Below are 12,690 nucleotides of genomic sequence, written 5' to 3' on the forward strand. Positions count from 1 at the left end.
TTGCCTTAGGGCTTACTGTAGAAAAATTCTGGGAAAACCTGATTTCAGCACCTTCCTGGGATTATCCTCTGCCCAGGCAGGCTTCCCACATAATTTATTTGCAGCTGGACGTGGTTTTATGGAGAAGAGCATGGATGTATGGCTGGTGGTAAGGCTGAATGGATTATTTTGGGATGTTCCAGTTTGTGGCCACGAGTTGAGGCTGAAGGATGCATTCAAATCCCCTGTACCTTTCTCTGCTTACAGGAAGCTTTCTTGTCTTCTCCCTTGCTGTATTTTGTTGTTGTTGATTGGTTTTTCTTTTGTCCTGTCTTCATTTCTCTTACCTCTGGGCTTTTTGCATTTATCCTCTTGCTGGATGAACCGGTCACTCAACCTCCAGGCAAGACCATTAATCCAGCTGAGGCTGAACCATCTGTCCAAGCAGAAGCTATAGAGGGCTGTTTACATTTTTTGGTTTTTGATATCAGGGTGAAATGGAAGGAAGACCCTATTTTACATCTTGTTTGGACAAATTGCCATACTTTGTGGTTTTACCGTTGACAGATTTTTTTTTCCTGATTTCCCCTTCCAACTTGCCTTTGCAAAACACCCCCTAAGAATACTGCAAGTATTTACTGCTAGTAAAATAAGCAGAAAATTTCACCAAATTTTCTAATATTTTAAGTACTTGAAATTGTTGCCGCAGCTGCCTCTGTCAGATTCCTGAAGGTTGAGCAAGGTAACTTTGATCTGGACCTTTCCTGACCCCTAGCCCCAACCTGCCTGGAATGGGGTCTTGAGCTGTGAGCAGTGCAGGGGGACCCCAGGATGGGCTAGTCAGGGACAATGCTGTCTGTGAGTGTCCTCAAGCCCCTGAGAGGCCTGGTATTGGGTAACTGACAATTTTTTGCACTCTTGCCTTTAATTTCTGCCAAGAGTCACTTTGAGTGATGTACTGAAGACCCACGTGCATCTGAGCAGGTTTTTTATGGACCAGGCTCTCCCACCTGTACTCACTAATAATCCCTAAAAGAATGCAAATGTGTATACACGTGGGTTAATGCCTTGCAGGGCTTGGGCTACACCCTCATATCCCCAGAAGAAGAACAACACAAACACAGTAAGGGTCTATCTTCTCTTGAGTCTCCTTGATGCACCCACAGCTGTTTTGCCAAGGGAGTGGGTTGTCCTCTTGATAACCAGGATTGATTCAGATTGCTTCTCCACCAGGAAGAGTCATGCCTGCTTCCAAACCAAGCAAAACCAGGTAGCTAAACCCTTTACATTTCAGCTTCTTCGGGCTTTTATCTAATCAGTCTTGGTGAAAGGACTTCCAAATGTTCTCGCCCAAGCTCATAGCCTACAGTGTGACTTTAAATAAAGGTGTTTCTTAAGCAGCAGTATCATCTTGCCTCTCCAGTAACTCAGCCTTTGTGGACTTTCACCTGATGAACATGGGGGACCTCCTTTGAGGCTCTGGTTTGGGTCATCTCCTGAGGGTCACCTCCCAAATACACAGACCAAGTCAGGACTACAGTCTTCCAGCTGTCCTAGGCCCTGTCATTCTGACTTACTCATAGTCATAAAGGATACCAATGAGATAAGCCTGGTAATTTAGAAAACTTTAATCTCAGTTCCCTTATTCTTGACCCATTTTGTTTGTTGTTCTTCTTATAAATTTTTTTTTTTCCCCCCTGGTTTACAGCATGAACACCACCCAAGAATACCTTGGGCTTTGATGTACCACACCCTGTGGTACCAACAAGAGGTTTTGTAGGGATATCTAAAGCACTACATTTCACATTAGTTTGGCTTTGCTGACTTCAAGGGTTCAGGTGATGCCTTGGAATTATTGATGGCTCAGTACCATCCCTCTTCCTGGAGGGAAAGCCCATCAGTTACTTGGCAAGGAAGAGAAATAGATCTGTTTGCTTAAATGTTTTGTCTGGGATCCAAGATACCCTGTGTCTATTTACTTGGTTAATTTATCTTTATCCTGTGGGAGTCCTAAAAAGAACTGAGTCTTCTTTAAAGAGCTCCTGTAAAAACAATTAAGGTAATTAAAATTATCTGTGTTTGTGCTGGGTGACCTGTTTTCCTTCCCTACTTCACCCAAATAAGAGCTCCTTGTGATCTGAGTTCCAGCCCTACAGGTTGCATAATGCACTCTTAGTGCAGTTTTACTGCCTCCACCACAATTTCTTCTGCCCAGCAATGTGCTCAAAGAGAGTCTTTAATGCCTTTTCTGATTTAAGTAGTGATGCCTCCAACCGATTCATGATGAAAGTGGAACTGGCATCAACACCTCTGTGGCTTTGCTGAATGCTGTCTGTCTCAATTTCTGCTGGCACTGAATGAGAATATAGTCAAGAAAATTAAAACAATCTAATCAAGAAAATTAAAACAATCTAAGTTCAATAGATCGTAGTGACGTGTCTCAAATGGTGGACATTCATCAGTACCCTCATCAGGAATCAGTAGGTGAATAGACAGCTTTTCAGCTGTAGAAATACAGTTTTCCACTGTAATCCAAAATATTTTAAATGGCATTTGAAGGAAATTGAAAGCATGAAAGGATTGTAAAATTCAAAATAGATTTATTGATTTTGGTTTGGGAAAAACCCAGACCAAATGAAAGAGCACATGGCTAATATTTCAATCCCAATCAACGTGGCAATCATACTGGGCTTCTGTCTTCATATTATCCTTTTAAGATGCATAATTTTTCAGCTTAGGGATAAAAAAAGAATTAATTTTCTCAGTCTGTCTTTGACTAACACAGTTTTTTTAAAAAACAAATTACTTGTGACCAGGAAGGGTATTTCCTTTTCACACCTTGCAGTTCTCCTGTTTGTATTAACTCTGCCTGCTCCTCACTTATCATAGAATCATAGAACTGGCTGGGTTGGAAGGGACCTCAGGGATCATCGAGTCCAACCCTTGAACCACCGTTGCGGTTGCTAGACCATGGCACTGAGTGCCACATCCAGTCTCTTTTTAAATATCTCCAGGGATGGAGAATCCACTACTTCCCTGTGCAGCCCATTCCAATGTCTGATCACCCTCTTGGTAAAGAAATTCTTTCTAATATCTAACCTAAACCTCCCCTGGCACAACTTAAGACCATGCCCTCTTGTCTTGTTGAAAGTTGTCTGGGAAAAGAGACCAACCCCCCCCTGGCTACACCCTCCTTTCAGGGAGTTGTAGAGAGCGATGAGGTCTCCCCTGAGCCTCCTCTTCTCCAGGCTGAACAGCCCCAGCTCCCTCAGCCTCTCCTCATAGGGTCTGTGCTCAAGTCCCTTCACCAGCCTGGTTGCCCTCCTTTGGACCTGCTCCAGGACCTCGATATCCTTCCTGAGCTGAGGGGCCCAGAACTGGACACAGTACTCGAGGTGTGGCCTCACCAGGGCTGAGTACAGGAGCAGATCCTGCCACTTTATCCTTTCTGTATCAGTCCAGAAGCAACATCCTTGGAAGGTGACTCTTTGGATGTGTCTAAAAGAATCATAAGCTTATCAATGCCAAAGAGCTAGAGTTTCAGTGTGGTAGAGGGGTGTAGTCATGTTACCTGTGTTACCTAGGGGCAGAAATGGGATTTATTATGTATTTCTGATATAGAGCACTGTATTTAAGAGTTGAAATACAGTTGAAATAGGTTCAAATTAAATCAAGACAATATATCACCAAAGGTACCCTACATACTGTAATACTAAGTTGCAATAAAACCAGTTAAATCATAAATGAAATTAAAATCAAGCCTTGGGTTTGTTTTGTGGGGTTTTTTTTGGTTGTTTGCTTGAGTTTTATTATGATATGCTCAGTATAGTAAATTATGTATCAAAATAATTGTTAATACTAAGATTACCTTTTCTTATATAAAATCTAAAAATTTACTCTCAGTTTGATCAAGAAGTCTGGGCTAGAGAATTTTACTGAATAAACATAAAATGTAGGTGAACAGAAAAGTAAAGCTTTTTTTTTTTTGAACCACAAACTCAGAGGCAGCAACAGAGCTCCCTTTAGTTTTTATTGTGACATTCCTGTTACTGTCACATTGCTGTTACAGAGTCTTTCTATAATAAAACCATTAGCAAAACAGCTTCAGTTGGACTCTTAACAACCCTTAATTAAAAAAATCACATGACATACTCAAATCTCTAGGTTATTTTAGGTGCATAGAATAGCTCAGAGGCTCTCTTTAAGATGAGAGGGTATTTAGGATCAACTTGAATCTTGAGAATTTTTTCTCACCTACCCTCTCCTATCATTGGCCTTACTGACAGCTTTTTTTCTCAATCTTTCTTCAAATATCACACCTCTCAGACTCACTCGATTCTTTTCTTAGGAATCTTACGTATTTCAGCCTCCAAAATTTACAGATCAATCAGGTGTGAGCTCACAAAGACGCGAGTCCGCTTGAATTTGAGGCAGGTCACTAAAAAAATGGAGTTATTTTTAAGCAAGTAACTGAAAAAGGTCTTGCTGTTCTCCACATCACAGACTCTCTTCTTCTGATGTCTTTTTGCAGAAAAATTGTATGACAAATGTTTTTAAATTCTCAGTACAGCCTTATCACACTGAATGGTCTTTAAAAAACTCTTTGCAGTTGTTGTGGTAGAAGTCACTAAAGAAATTGCAATTAGAAAGAGACCCCTAACACAACAAAGTCAGCTGCTCAAACATCAATTTATTGGAAAAATATAACTAAGAACTCCTTAGTATAACCTAAAACCTTGTTCTTGGTAACATAGCAGGTAGGGTGGCTTTCCTGTTTCAAACTAAACTGGGTCATGGATCACCTGACTCATTTCTGAAATTCTGATAGAGAAAAATGGCATGAAAGTTGACCAAAAAAGAAAAATTTGACACATCAACCTATTCCTAGGCCAGCCTCAGCAGCTGCAGGTGATGTGCCATCACCCCACAGCAGTACTCATTAGCTCATGAGGCTTTTACAGCTGGTACAGGCTGATTGTTGGTGGGATTTTGTCCCCCAGGCAGCAGTCTGACTCAGCTCTGGAGCTTGTAAACCCACACAGGGCTTAAGGGTGTTACATTGGTCATTAACAAATTAAAACCCCACTGCTCAATTTGAAAAATCCCTTGTGCCAGCAGCTTTCTAATTTGTTCGGGCACTTTGGCAGAAAACATCTGATGGAAGTGGCTAGCAGAAAGGAAGGAAAGCATGAGAACAGACTGCAGAACATCACCTGACACAGCAGGGGGATTTTTTGCATGCTTATGAAGATATGAACATACCAGTCTGCCTCCTTGTTATTTTGATATGGCCCTGTATTTATGGCAGTTGCAGTTAGAAAATGCAAATGATGTGAGTGATGTTCTGGTTATTTAGATGCTGAAGGTGGTATTCCAGGCATCTGAGTGGGGTGTTAATGTGTGCCTGAGACTGTCACCTGTGCTTTACACAGGTTTTGTAATATTGCAAGTATATAATAGATTCATGCTGCAGAACACTGAGCACTCACCTCTGTTTCTCTGGAAAGACATTCTCATGCTGCACTGGAAAAACTCAGCTCATATTCTGTTGAATCAAGCCTTATATTAACCTACTATAGTTTTATTTTAAGTACAGTGGTGAAGCCATACAGCTATGCAGCCTTACAGAAAAAAAAAAAAAAAAAAGCTCAATTAAGAAAATAAAGTTTGGGAACTTCCTCTTTGTAAATTAATTGAAGTCCATTGTCAGGAACATTTAGGATTTAAATACCCTAATATAAAGTCACAATTCAAAGGAAAAGTGACAGCCACACAGCAGAGAGTGTGTTGTTACAGATAAAGCATTAGAGTAGGATTTTTCCTATCTGGATGCCATCGCTTTTTCTTTTACACTGAATTACAGCATTGCCTGGGACCAGTGATTTCCCTTGTCTGAGCCTCTTAGGGTTTGTCTGTTTGTGTTGATCCTGACTAGGGATACTGCTGTAATGAATAAAATAAGAACACATATGCAGCTCTTTGCAAGAGCTGAAAAGGGTATTATCCTGAAAAACATGCAACATAAATATCTAGGTTTCAGGATAAATTGGAAATTCAGAGCTCCTCTAGCCACACCATCTGCCGAGACCTACAGGCAGAGCTTGACTGGTATAGCATCTAGAGATAAAACAATTTGCAGCATAGAGGGATAAAAGTATCTCTGCAGCGGGCAGATTAAGCTGCTTTTTTTCTCATTCTAATCTGTTAATCATGCACAGGGCTTAAGTATAGCTCAAGGCAGGCCAGACATTAAATGATTTAATTTTGCGCTATTTATTGAACTGGATTTAATTTGAAGATAGGCTGTTACCCACTGCTCAGCAGTTCTTCAAAAAAATGAATATCCATAATGAGATTTCTGCCATGAATCAGTGATTGTGTGTTTAAAATGGGTCACACAGGGCTGGACTTCCCAGGCTCCTGCGACTGCAGCTGCATTTACAGCAGACAGGAGGGTTTCCCTTTGCAGAATTCACTTGAGGGTCAAATTTGGGGGCACTCCATCTAAATTACTTATTGTCCCTTTTTTTGGTTTTCTTTTGTTTAAAAAATAAGTGATGGGGGCCAGTAGCTTAAAGCAACTGCAGCCAGCACAGAAAGCAGATCATAAAAAGAGGGAGTCAGGTTTGGAGGTGAGGAGATGAAGTAAGTTTGAGCTCAGCCTAGAAGCTGGAAGCCAATTGCCCTGCTGGCCCAGGGGAGAGTCTGCAGCAGCTCCTGGGGAGAAGGGGATGGGCCCCACTTTCAGTAGCTGAAAAGGGCTGGGATGCTGAGAGTAAATATATGTCACCTGGCACCTGTAACACATACACTTGCTGCCAGCATCACAGCTAATCCCAGAGGGAGAGAAAGGACCAAACATGGAAAGGACGCTCTGGGAAAAGATGGAAAAACAGCTAAATAATGGAGGCTATTAAAGCATGCAGAGAAGAGGCTGCTATTCATTTCAAAACTTTTGCACACAAGTGCATGTTGCTGAGACTTACTCCTGGTTCAGATTGGTCCTGGCTGTGAGATCTGTTGCTGTTCCTTAGCTCACACACAGGGCTTGGAAGTGCTGACCAGCAGCAAAGCCTGTGTGTTCCTTCAGGGCAGTGATCTTTGGCTGCAGCTGAACATTTCTTTTGGCTGGGAATATGAGGAAACACTTTTGTAAGGAACCAAGACATTAAACAGGACTAACTTATAATATTCAAGTAATTAGGTCTGTTAGATCATCTACTCCCTTGCCACTTAAACTGGATTGCTTCATTTCGCACACTGAAAGACAGAGGTCTTACTTTCTACCATGACATGATTTAAAACTGGATAGCAAAGCAGAGAATCAGATCTCTCATGAACTGAATATATCAAGAAGGCAATAAAGAGGTTGAGTATAAAATTGCCAATGCCAACCTAATGCATCCATCTTTCTCTGCTTCTTTCTGAGTAAGGCAAGGAGTGCTTTCAATAATCACCAAGAATTTTGATGTTTTGTTTTTCCTTCTCCTTCTTCTCTCCTCAGTTTCCTCCTAGCAACACTCCTGGCTTGGTAAAAAAAAATGTATTCAGATAGTAAGTGAACATTTTTGGGATATAAATTGGAAAAGAATGCTAAACCCCAGAGGGAAAACTGTGTTGTGGAGATGAACGCCTCACCTTGCAGCCCAGGGAGGGCTATAGCTCTTGAGTGTGGCAGGTGGGTTTGGTGGGATGGGAGTATTAGGGACTCAAATTCTTCATTTGTTGTGACTGTACTGCTAAATATTTTCCTCGGGTTTACTGATAAAATCCTCAGAGCTGAAAGTGATGGAAAGTTAAAGGCTATATAAAGCAATATAAACTCTTTCCTTCTGAGCAGCCATCAGTCCAAGAATGTTGCCATGGATGTCCATCTGTCAAAGTTACTTGCTGGTACCTAGCAGTGTCTTGGACACATGAGAAAGTTTAGTTCTGATTATTTTTTCCCCTGAGTTCATGAAAAGTATGGAGGACATTTTAAGGTTTTTTTGGGGGGGTGAGAATTATGGCTATTATGGGCCAAGATGCTCCTGGAGAGCCTAGCCTACTGCATTAAAATATAAACCTAGAGAATACTGAAAAAGAAATCCTATGATGATTACTAAGGGTATTACATTCCCTCTGTAACTCAGTCAGCCCATGGGCAGTTAGATGCTATATCTGTTAGGGGGGTGCAGAGGAAAGTTTCTTTTCCTCACACCTCCCTACTTCTTCACACACTATCATCACACTTTAATCCCTGACTCATAACCAGCTTCTAGATGACTCCACTTACTTCTTTGAGTTGATCTATTTACAGAAATTAGTGACAGAACAAAACTTTCAGGAAAATAAGGTGACCTTTTCCAAGTTAGTTTTGGCCATCACAGTCTCCTCTGAAACGTGCCATTAGAAACATTCCTCCATCCTTCCCTTTTCCTATAACAGCTGCACATTTATTCTCTCCAGCTCAAGACATTTTGTATTTCTTAGCAGAAGACATTAGTTCAACACTAGTTTGTCTGGTCATACAGGGATAGAAAAATTATTATTTATAATTGGCTAACTCTCATAATATCAAAAGTTGTTTATTCAATTCCCAAGGGCCACAGTTTCATGTATGCCTCTTCTTAACAATGATTAATGGCACAGAGATCAATATCTTAACAAAATTAGGATTGTCTGTGATAGGGCCAACCCTTCAGTAAGTTTTCTTTTGCTTTCCTGAAAATCTCTTGCTGAGCTTCTGGATGTGTACTATCTTGGCAAAGCTACCAGATGAGTAAACACAGTGGACAGTATTACTGACCCCTCATGACTGTCCTGTTATCTCAAAATCTGTGAAAGAAAGGACATACAGCTACTTTGGGCACATGGCTTGAGGGCCAGCTGCCTTTGGCTGCTTCTATTTTACATGTTGGTATTTTGCCTGGGGTTCATGGCATCACAGGATGGTTGAGGCTGTGGGAAGAACCTCTGGAGGTCCTATGGTCCAATGCCCACTTCTTCTGACTTGGTTTTATACCTCTCTGTTGAAAGCATTTATAGCTGAGTCAATGACCTTGCCTGTCCTTTACAGTCAGTGGAGAAAAAGCACCAAATTCAGGGCACAGCTTGTCAGATCAGTGCAAATACCAGTTTTCAAATGGGATGAATCATGCCCAGAAACATCTGCTGCTCCCACTAACTACAAAGAGAGCCCAATCTAAAAGCAGATGCTTGTACTGGGAATGTCGAATCTGAGCAGATTTAGCCTCCTCTCCCATCTTTGTATTTGCCTTTTAAAGTCTCCTGACACAGCTCTGTATGTTCTTTCTGGTCTTGCTCCTTGCTGCTGAGCTTGAAAACTTCACCCACAAGGACTGGGTAGAATCTGCATTGTCCTGTCTGAATTAGTTCAAACCTCCAAGTGTTTTGAAATTCCAGCTAAGTGATGAAGGTAGACTTTTCCCACTGGGCTGACATCCTTAGACTGGAAGGTGCAAGATCCTCTTCCTGCCCCCAGGCAGGCTCTCTCTGGCTCCCTTTGACATGGAGACTGGGTGTCTCAGGCTGTGCAGCCTCAGCTGGGCTACTGCTGGTTTACTCTGCAGACTCAGCTTTGGTAAAGAAAACCTCAGCCACTCCTTGGGTTTTTTTGGGTTGGTTTGTTTGTTTGCTTTTCCTTCCCTTTTTATTCACACCATGTATTGGACACAAAAATACAATTTGAGCACTTGGTTAAAATCTAAGGTGACCAGCATGACCTTTGTTCATAAGAACTTCTTCAAGTTTCTAGTAACCCAAAACCAGTTACATCTGCTCTTAGGTATCACTTCATCTTTTTTCTCAATGTTGAGTTTCCTTGTCTTAGTTCCATGATTCTTGGAAGCTGACCCACGTTATTGCTGTCTGCTTCTTCTTGTCCAACAACTTCATGGCATTGCTGACTGATTTTCTTGATCTTTATTACAGTTTTTAATTTTCTACCTTTTTTTTTTTATGATTTTTTTTTTTAAGTTTCATGTTATACCTAGCCAGTATTAGATTGGCTTCTCTCCTAGTTCAACTTGCTTATAAGGCAACTCTTCCTCCTCTTTCACATCTTCTGTTTTCATAACTTTCTTCCAGAAGGTAGCAAAACAAAATTTGATTTATACACGTGTGGCTTAATACCAAAGGTGCAATTTAGTGAAAGTTTGTTATATCACCCTCCCCTTAAGAGCAGTCATCTGTATTATTGCCATCTTGTGCTTGAAAATGTTTTCCAAACCAAGTGACATTTGCCATATGACCAGATGAAAAGTAAAATAAATTAAAGAGCTAGCCAGGAGATTCAGGAAACAAACAAAAAGAAACCAAAGCAACAACAAGTTTTATTGGCTATCTGTGTCTGGAGAGATTCCCAAAGTCCTCTTTATGTTTTGTTCAGCTAGGAGCTGCCAGGACACGTCTGCAGCTGGTTGGAGCCAGGAGATGATCATCCTGACAAGCTGGATGCCCTGGCACCATCTCCCCTGCCACAACCTGCTGGTTACAGCAAAACTCTGCCAAGAAATTTCTCAGCACGCTAGAGATTGAGGTGAATATAAACACAGTTCTGGAGACATCATGAATCCCACAGCCATGACACTTCAGTTTTAAATAGGGTATTGATTTATGGCTCCCCAGTTTGTGAAACATGTCTCAGATAGCACTAGCTTGGGATTTCTCAACGTGTTTTGGAGATTCCAGGCTGGCCACTTGGTCTACCCTCTGTTAATAACAACTTCTCAATAAACAGTTCACTTCTCTAGTGCAATCATTTTCCTTTTGACAAATAGGTTCATTAATAGCTGAATTCACGAGAATCCAAGCACATAGATTTTCTGTATTGCAGGCCTGAACAGCTACTTACTTTAAGATTTGTTTGCTGCTAACAAGAAACATAGCTTCTTACTAGCTTTAGACAGAAAGCAGTTACTATAGCTTTGGGATTGCATCAATTACATCACGTAGCATCCCATTTTTGCCAGCAGAAAGGTGACAAGTTTGAAGAGGCTTGTGAGAATTTGGAGGTGGTAAAGTGAGGTGCTCTTCCTTAAAAGGATTAGAGTCTGATCTCAGTGTCACAAAGCAGAACTAAGCCCATTGAAAATACACAGGTGTTTCAGCCTCACAAGGAAGTTAATGAATATGCAACCAAGCAGGGTAGGAATGACTTGTCTCAGACAAGTTAAGTACTTGAATGGCTTGTGGGACCTATAGGAGGTTTAATAAGTTACTAATATATACCTGATCAAAAGCACAACCTGCAAAATATTCTGGAACACAGAACCCTTTTATAGCTTTTGTGCTGTTCAAAGCAGCAAAAAGGGCATTTCAGAATTGTTAGGATTGCTAGGATTGTTAGGAAGGTGGCAAAGCCAGCCAGCCATAGTTCCTCTGAAACCTTGCAGGTTTCACTCCTCTGAAGCCCTTGGCTCTCAGAACATCTCCAACCTTAAGTATGCTAATACTGTGTACAAGCAAGAGAATTTTTATTATATAAAAATAATCAGTCAGGAACTTGGACAAAAAATAGCAGCAAAAAATAAGAAACCAACTTTGACAGAAGCTCATCCACATGCAACTCCCTTTCTTGTGATTTCCAGATGGCATCCATATCTTCACTTGTTATGGAAGTCATGTTGATGGTGTCCTGAATCTGTCTGTCAATTGTCTTTCTGTACTTGATGCTGATGTGAGCTTGCCCTAGTTAGAATTCTTGATGTTGCAAGAAGATGCTTCTCTAGGAACTTTTATTTTGGAATAAGTCAATCTTTTTATTAGTCACCCTGGTGGCTTTCCATGTCCCCACACCAAAAAGTATGAGATCTGCCCTGAAACTATTTCTAAGATGTTCTTAGTTTTATGAAGGTTGTTTGTTACCTAGTTGCTTGTTGCCTATGAAGATAAGTAAAAGTATTTTCTTCCTGTTCTTCTTCTAATACTTCTCTATGCACCCAGGTGTTTTGGAATGCATATAGAAATACACTTTGATTTCTCCAATTGAATAATAAATTTCTTTGGCACTAAGTAATATTTCTAACAGATCAGGGCATTCAGAATAATTAAGATAATTCAAAGAAATCCAGTCACTCACTATAGTTACCTTCTACCTATTTCTGCTAGTAGTGAAGAAATATTATGCTGGATAGGGTGTTGCGCATCCCACTTCTAAGTCTGGAAAGGTTTTCAGTGGCTGGTGCATTGCTCTGTGAACATGGCTTGTACCAAAGCTACTAAGTACCTCGGGTGCTGCTCTGAGCTCACTGCCTTGGCCAAGATGGAGATAGTCCATAGGAGGAAGGGTATCACTCAACCATGTGTGTCACTTCTGTAAAGAACAGGTTCAGTGTTGTACTTCTGGGCTCCTTATATATTCTTATATATCCTTATATAGCACTGTGCCATATATATTGCAGCTGCAGAGTGGTCTAGAAACATCTGTGTAAGGTAGGTGTGGAGATCTATTTGAACCTGACAGATTCCAATTATTTGCTTGGCATTAGAGTTAGGAAAAAGTGGTGATGGTGGCTCTGAACTTTGGTCCCAAAAGCACTGTAGTAGCTACATTCATCCTGTTTGGTAGTAAGAGGAGCCTGACACTACCTTGTATATCCGCACCTGCAGCACTTTCCTCTTAAGACCACTGGAAAGTGGCAAGTAGGCTGTCCAGCTGCCAGCCATTCCCAGTGTCCTGCTTAGCTGCTCTGTATGGAGCTCAGGATA

This window comes from Calypte anna, chromosome 1, assembly GCF_003957555.1.
Source record: "Calypte anna isolate BGI_N300 chromosome 1, bCalAnn1_v1.p, whole genome shotgun sequence".
In the NCBI taxonomy this organism is placed as follows: domain Eukaryota; kingdom Metazoa; phylum Chordata; class Aves; order Apodiformes; family Trochilidae; genus Calypte; species Calypte anna.